This window comes from Urocitellus parryii, chromosome 8 (genome assembly GCF_045843805.1).
Source record: "Urocitellus parryii isolate mUroPar1 chromosome 8, mUroPar1.hap1, whole genome shotgun sequence".
NCBI classification, from domain to species: Eukaryota; Metazoa; Chordata; class Mammalia; order Rodentia; family Sciuridae; genus Urocitellus; species Urocitellus parryii.
In genome coordinates, this window is record NC_135538.1 from 148,373,678 (window position 1) to 148,382,516 (window position 8,839).

The window sequence follows — 8,839 nt, forward strand, 5'->3', positions numbered from 1 at the left end:
CCTTTGTCTTTCTGGTATTCTTACCTCACCCTCTCAAAATGTCAGAGATATTGCACCCAGCAGTGCATTCCCGTCACCAATATCCCATCCTGGGTCAAAACTGTGAAGTTTTAACAATTGCACCACTATCTTGGAACAAAAGGGTCAAAATTGTGAAGTTTTAACAATTGCACCACTATCTTGGAACAGGGGCTGTGAGCTCCCGGTGAAGGCACCACCATACCAGCCAGTCCACACACAGTCACCTCCAAACCAGACTTGTTTCTTCAGATGGGTCCTGGTGCCCACTGTCTTAGGTCCAATTCCCTGAGAAATGGACTCGGAGATGGGAGATTTTCATTACTATAAAATAATCAAAGGAAATTAGGTGGCCTTGGAGGTATGCTCTCAGGGCAGCCCAATAGGAGGAAAAACCGCCTTAAGAAGCTCTGACCTCTGATGTTGTGTAGCATTGACGTTGTGATCACAGTCCCCTTGGGCTCCTCCAGGCCAGTGACTGGTGACAGCAGGTGCTCTGAGGCTGGGACCCTTCTGTCTGACCCAGGACTCCTCCAGTGGCCAGTCACTGCTCCTGGACCACCAGGCACACTGCCCAAGATCTTTTCTATGCAATCCCCCTTCCTTTCTCTCTCCTCTCACCGTGTCAGCCCTGCCACCCAGTCAGTCGGCAGGCTCTTGCTTACTCCCGATTCCTCTGCCCGGTGCTTCCCTGGTGCACCTTGACAGCCCACTTCTAGCGGAACATCTTCTTGAAGGACCTAACTAACATGGGACTGCTCTGGGGACTTACTCCTATCAGACTTCCAGAAGGGAAAAGCACAAAAGGAGAAACGAAGCGGTGGTGCAGGTGTGTGAAAGGGCCTATCTTATTTCACGAGGAGTCCGAGACCTGGGAGAACATTTCTGACTCATGCCAAATTGAGGCAAGAGGGCCAGCGATTTGTACCCTGCATGAGTCACCGGATAAAGGCTGCCACCCGGGAGGGACGCAACCCTGGGTGAGTCAGCTTCCTTTGGCTGAGAGCAAGGCCCAGGGAAGGACCCAGCTGGGAGCCATTAGCCACAAACAGTCCTGGCAGCTGAGGGAGTCAGTGCTGCTGTCCCCAAGGTGAGAAAGTGCCACTGTCCCCAAGGTGAGGATCCAGCCACAGACAGGCCTCCACTGCAGAGAGAAAACTGACAACCACGGGGACGATGAAAGGACAAGGGTAATAATTTCTGCCCCTTTGTGGAAGGACGACGTCCCCTCCTATAAAACCCAGGATTGAGGAGAGCTCATTTCTGGTCTTCGGGAATCGGACCCAGGAAAGCATCTCACAAGCACAGTTACTGTGTGTGCCCAAGAGACACACCACGGATCAGTGAAGTGTGCCTTGTCTTAGTTCCACGCACGTATCCCTTAGGTCCTATGTAGGTCAGCTTTCTGTCACCGTGACCTAAATACCTGGCAAGAACAACTGAGGGGAGGAAAAGTCTGTTTTGTCAGGTTTCAGAAGTTTAGACCACGGTCAGCTGACTCCATTGCTTTGGACCCAAGGTGAGGCAGATCGTCATGGCTGAACGTGATGGCAGAGGGTGTGATACAGGAGCAGCTCATGGAAGAGAGTATGAGAAGGAGAGGGAAAAGGAAAGGGGTGTGTGTGTGTGTGTGTGTGAGAGAGAGAGAGAGAGAGAGAGAGAGAGAGAGAGAGAGAGAGATGGTGCTCAAGGAGCCAAGGACAAGATATAATCCCCAAGGGCATGTGCCCACTGATCTACTTCCTCCAGCCACATTCCACCTGCCTGCAGTCACCACCCAGCGATTAATCCATTGATGAGGTGACAGCTGTCGTGAATACCTAAAATCCCCACCTCTAAATTTTCCTGCCTTGGGTATCATGCTTTCAAAACATGAGTTTGGGGGGGGGGGATATTTTTAGATCCAAACCATAACATGTTCGGTGCTTCTGCTGCACACTGGGAACACAATTGACAGCATCTTTCCTACACTTAGGAAAGTCAATACCATGCCTGAGTCAGGCTTAAGGTCAAGTTAAAGGGAATCTCTGTTCCCTTGGTGCATACAAAGTATTTCCTCACCACAGGCAGAAATAACAGTGACTGTAACTACAAAAGGAGGTCTCCTAAGATGTGGGCCCTTTTCTTCTAGCATGAATGGTGCTGGCCACATCCAGTTATTTGTCCCTCCACAACTCTGTGTAATAGGTATTATTTTCCCTGTTTCATGTTTGAAGCCACTGCTGATTAGAAGGTTGATGGCTTTCCCTGATGTTACGCAGCCAAGAGTCAACAGACCTGGGATCAAAAGCAGTTCTCCCCGGCTGCCAGGGCTTTCTCCTTGATACCATCCCATGCTTTCAAACTCACATGGGAATCAGAGTTCTAATTGCAAATGCTTTTATTTTCCATTCCACATTTCATTTTAAAAGGAAAGGGAAAAGCGAAAGCCTCGGCGCCCCTGGGCTGTAATGATCAAATCCATTGATAACTGTGATCAGGCAATAATGGCACAGGTGTTCCGGGCAGCAGTGGCAGATTTCATCGGAAGACTGGGAAGTTATTCCGTGAAATGCGTGCTGTCTGCCAGGGTGCATTCACTCTTGTTTTTGTCCCACAATATCTCTGATCTCCCACCTGATTATTTTCTCATCTGGCAGCCCTCAACATCTGAACTGCGTGCGCACGCGCACGCACACACACACACACACACACACAAAGATTCTCCTACTCTTCAATTACCAGGATGCAGCCGGCCGCTAGAGTCTTTCATTTCTCTCCGTATTCAACCTTTTGATGTGCTGCCCAATCCATTGTTTCCCCATGAGCTAACAAGGCTGTCTGCGAGGAGGGGTTCCTGGGCAGCCAATTAGAGAGAGGATGTGAGGGCGAGCAGACTGGTCCAGCCTGCTGGGAGACTGTCATTTACAGAATTAAAATGCAGCCATTGCTGAAGGGTTGAGTTTGCACAGGAGATGGAACCTTCCAGCTACACTTTCAGTCGTCTAAATTTGATGTGTTATTTTTGTGTGCTTTAGGTCGCTTGATTTTTTTTTTCTGTTTTATAAGTAACCATGGCTCACATTTTTAAATGTCTAATAATAATGGTAATCTCCTTGCAATAAAATATGGATGAAGGTACCCTGCTCATAAAACGCAGCACTGTGAAAAGAATCCAACCACCATTTGAATATATGTATGTAAATGAACAATGGTTGTGAATAGAATTTCAACGTGCGATGGAAGAAAATGGAGCCGCTCTGTGTGTGAATGCCAGAGGTGAAGCCACCCTGCAGTTGCAGATGTAGGTGCTCACGAAGGAGAACCTGTAAAACTTAAGATTCCAATGGCCCAGCTCTGGATGGTAGTGCGCACTGTCCCTGAAGGTTCAGAAGCAGAGCAGCCATGTCACTCTGGAGACGGGTGGCGACACAGAGGAACAGAGTGGGGAACGATCTCTTCATCTTGCTTTCATGCTTCCTTTTGCCCACACTGAGAAACCCGTCCTGGTTCTCTTGAATTTATTCGAGTCTTGAAAGGCAAACCCATCTAAGGAAAGGTAAAGTGGGAAAGGTCCACTATCTACATCCACCTGCCAGTCCAGCAGTGATGGGCTTGTTGGAGGCCACTCCAGCCAGGGTCCCTCAGTGACCCGACTTCCGGATGCTGGATTCTGTCTGCAACAATTTCTGTCACTTATTAAGGGGCACACAGACAAGCTTTGACACATTCAAGTGTGTTTCTTTTTTTTTTACCATGTTGAAGCCCAAATAGAAGAGAGATGTGTTTAATCAACAGAAGCAGATGTCAAGGAGTACAAGAATATGCCTTGTTTAAAGCCAGCGTGTCTGTGTGTGCGCGCGACATATGCCCGGAACATGTGTATTTTGAGTAGTGAGCATGAGGAGGAACAACAGAACTCTTCCCTAAAAATAAAACTTTTTTAAAATGCCCGTTGTAATTTCAGTAAGTTTAAAGAGTTTTACTATCATAGCATTTTCTGTCCATTCAGGAGGATGCAGACAGCAGGCAGGTTGATGTGACAACTGAGTAGAGAAATCAGAGGGAACCTGTGGTACGTGGGCCAAGGTGGGGCCCCGGGTGATGGGATTCACGCTTTCACTGGACTTTCCCTACTGTACAAATGAGCTGCTGTCCCGAGACCGCCCTAAGGCACGAGCAGGAACCTAGAAGTAGGTTAACCTGAGATGCAACTTTTAACTAGGAAAAGATAGAATTCAGCCAGGAGCTCGAGAAGGAAGCTGTTGTAGATAGCTCTACATGTTCACTAGGAACCTGGATGAGGAAGCTGAGCTGTCCCCACAAAAAAGGAGAATCGGAGTTTACCATGGCCCAGGGAAATGTTCCGCAGGAAATCTGAGCAAAGGAGGGCACAAGGCACTTCTCTGGAGGGGCACAGGGCCAGGCCCCCTGCTGGACACGCCCACGTCGTGTCATCCAACCCTGTAAGAGGCAAGAAGGCGACTTCATATTTCACCAAGGGAAACGTGGGATGATGGGGTTAAGGGTTTTTCTGAGGCTCACATCACACAGCCAGCGTTGAAGCCGAGCTCTGTCTGACTTCTAGCGACTGGGACCCCAGGGAGCTTCAGGAGCAGTTAGCACACCTGAGCCAGGTGACTGGCTGCCGACCTGGAGGAGTCTTTGGGGGTTGATAATCAAATGTCTCAATCATTAAAAGAGACCAGGAAGCAGGTTCTGGAAGAGTCAGGGAACTCTCCAGTAGTGTCGTCTGGAGGCTCACACAGTCTGAGGAGCGTGGGCTTAGTCCAGGGGAGACAGAATGGGAAAACCCCAAAGACCCCAAGAGACTTCCGCGGGGCTTCAGCAGCCATCGAGGCCCCTCCCAGAGCTCCCTTAAAGAGACGACCTGCCGTGAGAGAAGTGTCAGCTCCAGGGACCTGCCTTCAGCACCTGCTGCAGGGTCAGGTAGAGGCCACCTCTCCCAGGGCCAGCACCTGAGCAGGTGCAAACCATTTGATTCAGGCTACTTCTGCTGCTGCAGACACCTCTCCTAGGCAGCTGTTGGCCAGGAGACTATTCCTGTAGAACCTTCCACTCTTCTCTTGCCCACGTTAGAGCTGTCAGCCTTCTGCATCATGCTTTGAGGTCCTTTCAACCTACTCCTGATGACTTGGTCCTTTATTTTTCCCGGATGGTGTCTCACCCACACGGAAGTCTTGAGTCCAACATGACACCGTGAGCACTGGGACTGGTGTGGGGAAGCCGGTGACAAGATGTGGGTGGGGTGCAGATGGCTGCCTGTGGAGCTGGGGAGAAGGCAGTGGTCCCCTGTGTTGGAGGAAACACAGATGGCTCTTGGTGGTGCTCCAGTTGGGAGCTACATCTAACACCGGGTGACCTGGGAAGGGTCCCAGTGGAGGGAAATGACATTGCCAATGTGGTAATTCAGGCAATTGAAATGTGCGGAGGGACGGGTTCATAGGAGGACGGTGGAGTTTGGCTAACATGACTAAGAGAGAGAGAGAGAGAACAAAAATATAAAGGTTGTGAGTGAATAAAGACTAAGGGTGAGAGCTAGGGGACCTGCAAAGAGTCATCGTCTCCTGCAGTCGGTCAGTGGAGAGGCTGAGTTGCCAATGCAGGACTTGATAATTCAAGACCTGAGCAGGTCTGTTATGCTAGGATCGCAGTTCTTGTTGGGAAACCCAGCCCCTGAACACGGGATGGACACCTCAATTCCGTGTGTGTAGACACACCTGCAGTCTGAGTTTACGAGGGTACCCCACGCCTCCCTCTTAAGAATAAGCACTTTCCCTGGGGGTTGGGGGAGACCCTGAAACCCCCCCTGCAAGGCTGTAGGTGTCCCCTCAGAACTTCTACCTCTTCTGCCTTTCAGGCTGATAAATCCCAGGACGTCTCTGCTTGGAGATGACTTGGGTTCGCAAAGGAGGAGGGATATTATGTCTCCAAAGAAGTTACAAGCATTAGCAGGAGCCAGGGTTACATGTTGCTGGTACTTGGTCAAAGGAGCCAGTGTGTAAGATGAGAAACAAGAATTCTTCGACTTGGAAGCACTTGGAACACAGGATACAATACCCTGGCAGGGATCCTGAGGACAGATGGCTCTGAGAAGCCAAAAGAAACCCGTATTTGTCTGCACTGAGCAAGGGTGACATGTCTGATGGCACAAATAGGAATTCAAAGCCGAAGGGCCCCGGATGTGCTGGAGAGGATGGATCATATGAACTCAGAAGTTCCACCAGAGCTGTGTGCTCCTCAGAAGGGACCAGAGGACACACCACCCAGTAAGGCCATCAGGGACGTGCTCCTGGGAGGAGTGTCATCATAAGATCAGTGCAACTCTTCTCTGTAGGTTAGAGCTGATGGCAAAAGTGATCACAGATTTTGGCTTATTAATAGCCATAGGAAGAAAACTAGGGATCCAGGAAGAGAAGTGGCCAGGTGGTGCCACTGAACTGCCAGAAATCAGGGAGCTGCAATTACCATAATGACCAGCAAGGTCAGAGGAGCAGCAAATCAGACTTGAGCCACATGAAATGGTGGAGATGGTTAACAGAACAGAGAGTCACTAGGAGTGAAATAGTGAGCAGCCTCCGAAGGTGCAGTTAAATTTCTGCGATTGTAAGTAGGAGAGAATCAGGGAGCCAGAGGCTAAAGGGCATATATCCCCATAAAACATCCCGAGCCCTTGCTACTGATCTGGCAAGTGCTTTACTTCAGGAAAGAGGGTAAGAAGCAACCTGCACTCATGGGAAAGAGATAGTGGTGTCCTTTTCCAGTTTGACGCCCCACCCTAAGTTCTCTTTCCTACCCGCAGTTATAACAAAGTCCAAAGATGTCTCAATTATCTAGACTTCTAACAGAATCACCTTGATCCATAGCCTCCATCAAATCTTGCTGATAGAGCAGTGCAAGCCAGTTGGCTAGCACACGGTTGCATTGGTGGAGTCGATGCAGGCCTCAGACTGGGAAATAAGCCCTCTGATGACTGGGGACCTGTCATTTCAGTGAAGTTTTTAGGAATCGGGGATTGTGCTGGGGTGTCTCCTCCAAAGTAAAGATGGGTTCTCTGTATCTTTTTTTTTTTTTTTAAATATGGAATGCTTCATGGATTTGCATGTCATCCTTGGGGGCCATGCTGATCTTTTCTGTATTGTTTAAATTTTAGTGAATGTGCTGCCGAAGCGAGCCCAATGGCTGTATCCTGTGCTCCTCTCATGAAGAAGAAGGAAGCGTAACAACTGAACAAAAACCCCCTTGGATTTTGGAAGGAACACGGTCCACACCTTTGTCCAGGTAACATGGAAGTCTGCAGGAGTTGAGTGGCTGACAAAGCAGGACAGGGTTCTGGCTCAGGTCCAAGATGCAGTGCCAGAAGCCCCCCCTCCTGGGCCACACCCTTCCGCAGGCCTCTTGTGTTGGTAGCATCTCTGGTGGGAAAAGAGAGCGTGTAAAGCTAATGGCAAACCAAACAGGAGGCACCAAAGTCACAGTTCCCTGGGTGCCTGGCGCAAGGTGCTATCTGCAGTGGAGAGCTAAACAGCTATAGAAACAGCTCTAGGCACACGGCTAGTCCCAGGTATGGAAAGAATATTTCACCACTGAGCACCAAGTGACCATATACCCAGAGCCTCCTATTGTGGACTGGGTTTCATCAAACCTACCAGGTCATCAGAGGTGGACTGCTAGGACCAATCCATTGGCTGTTGAAAGATAGTGCATCCAGAATTGAGCCAGGCCAGGATCAGAAGGCACAGGACAGTTGCAAGACTATGCAGACTCCGACTTCCATCACCACTCATGTTCCTCTCCCAGTCCTTACCTAGGCAGGTCCTGGTCCTCCCACGGCAATGAGCTGAAGGAGAAGAGAAAAGCCTGTTTGGTTCACCAACAGGTCAGCTGGGCACAGGAATGTGGGCTGGGAATGGATGGCGGCTGCGTTCTTGCAATGCTCGGACTGGCCTTTGGAGACCGTGACCAGACAAGCTCTTTCCAGCCAACAGAGTAAGTGGTGCTGCTGGCACTCACTTGGTACAGTCGGAGAAATGGGGCAAAAGTAAAAATATGCAGACCTCTAGACTCCTATAGGGCTCATGAGCTGGCCATTCAGCCAGGATGCTGGTAGGAAAGGACAGGAAGGTGAGAGAGGAGGTGGAGGTGGGGGCTTGGGAACAGCATCTGGGAGTGGACATCAGGGTCTCTGTAGCAGTGGGCACATGACCAAATGGCCATGCCAAAGTGCTCAACAGAATGGGCTTTCCACAGCCAAGCCAGCTAATATAGCCTCTTCCAGAAAGAGAACAGCACTGAGCTCCTGGTGCAGGATAGGTTCTTGAAGAGACCAGCGGACCACGTGGCAGGACCTGAAATACAGTAGCACTGTTCAACCCAGAGAAGGTAAGCCAGGCAGGGTTTTGCCCTTCTCACCAGCGGAGCCTTAGGCAGCACTATCAGGGGTTTCAGAATGTCTAATTCCCAGGCACCGAGTGCCACATAGACGCATCAGATCAGTTGATCCCATATCCGAGTGAAGACAGCATGAGCCTGGGCGGACGACCATGGGATACACTGGTGATACTGACATCACCGCACGTGCAGGCAGCCCACTGATAGGCCAGCAGAGCAGCTTGCTTCAGCCAATCCTCTGCCAGGATGAGGAGCTCTCTTCCGGACTGATTGTGCCCATATGTCACATACTCTGTATGGGACGATTGCTGGAATAGAAAGAATCTATGGGTTTTCAATCCAAGGAGAGGACTCACAGGGACCCACTGGAAGCATTTTGTGCTGCTGATCCCTCCAACCCTGGGTTCCTCGGTGTTTAATGTTCTGGTTC

General features: G+C 50.1%; 1 non-coding gene across 1 annotated transcript; it reads right to left on the reverse strand.

The window, feature by feature from the left end:
• Positions 1-7,092: 7,092 nt before the first annotated feature.
• LOC113192163 (U6 spliceosomal RNA) lies at positions 7,093-7,195 on the reverse strand. The gene has a single exon (XR_003301984.2). It is a non-coding gene; the product is annotated as a U6 spliceosomal RNA (small nuclear RNA).
• Between the last annotated feature and the right edge of the window lie 1,644 nt (positions 7,196-8,839).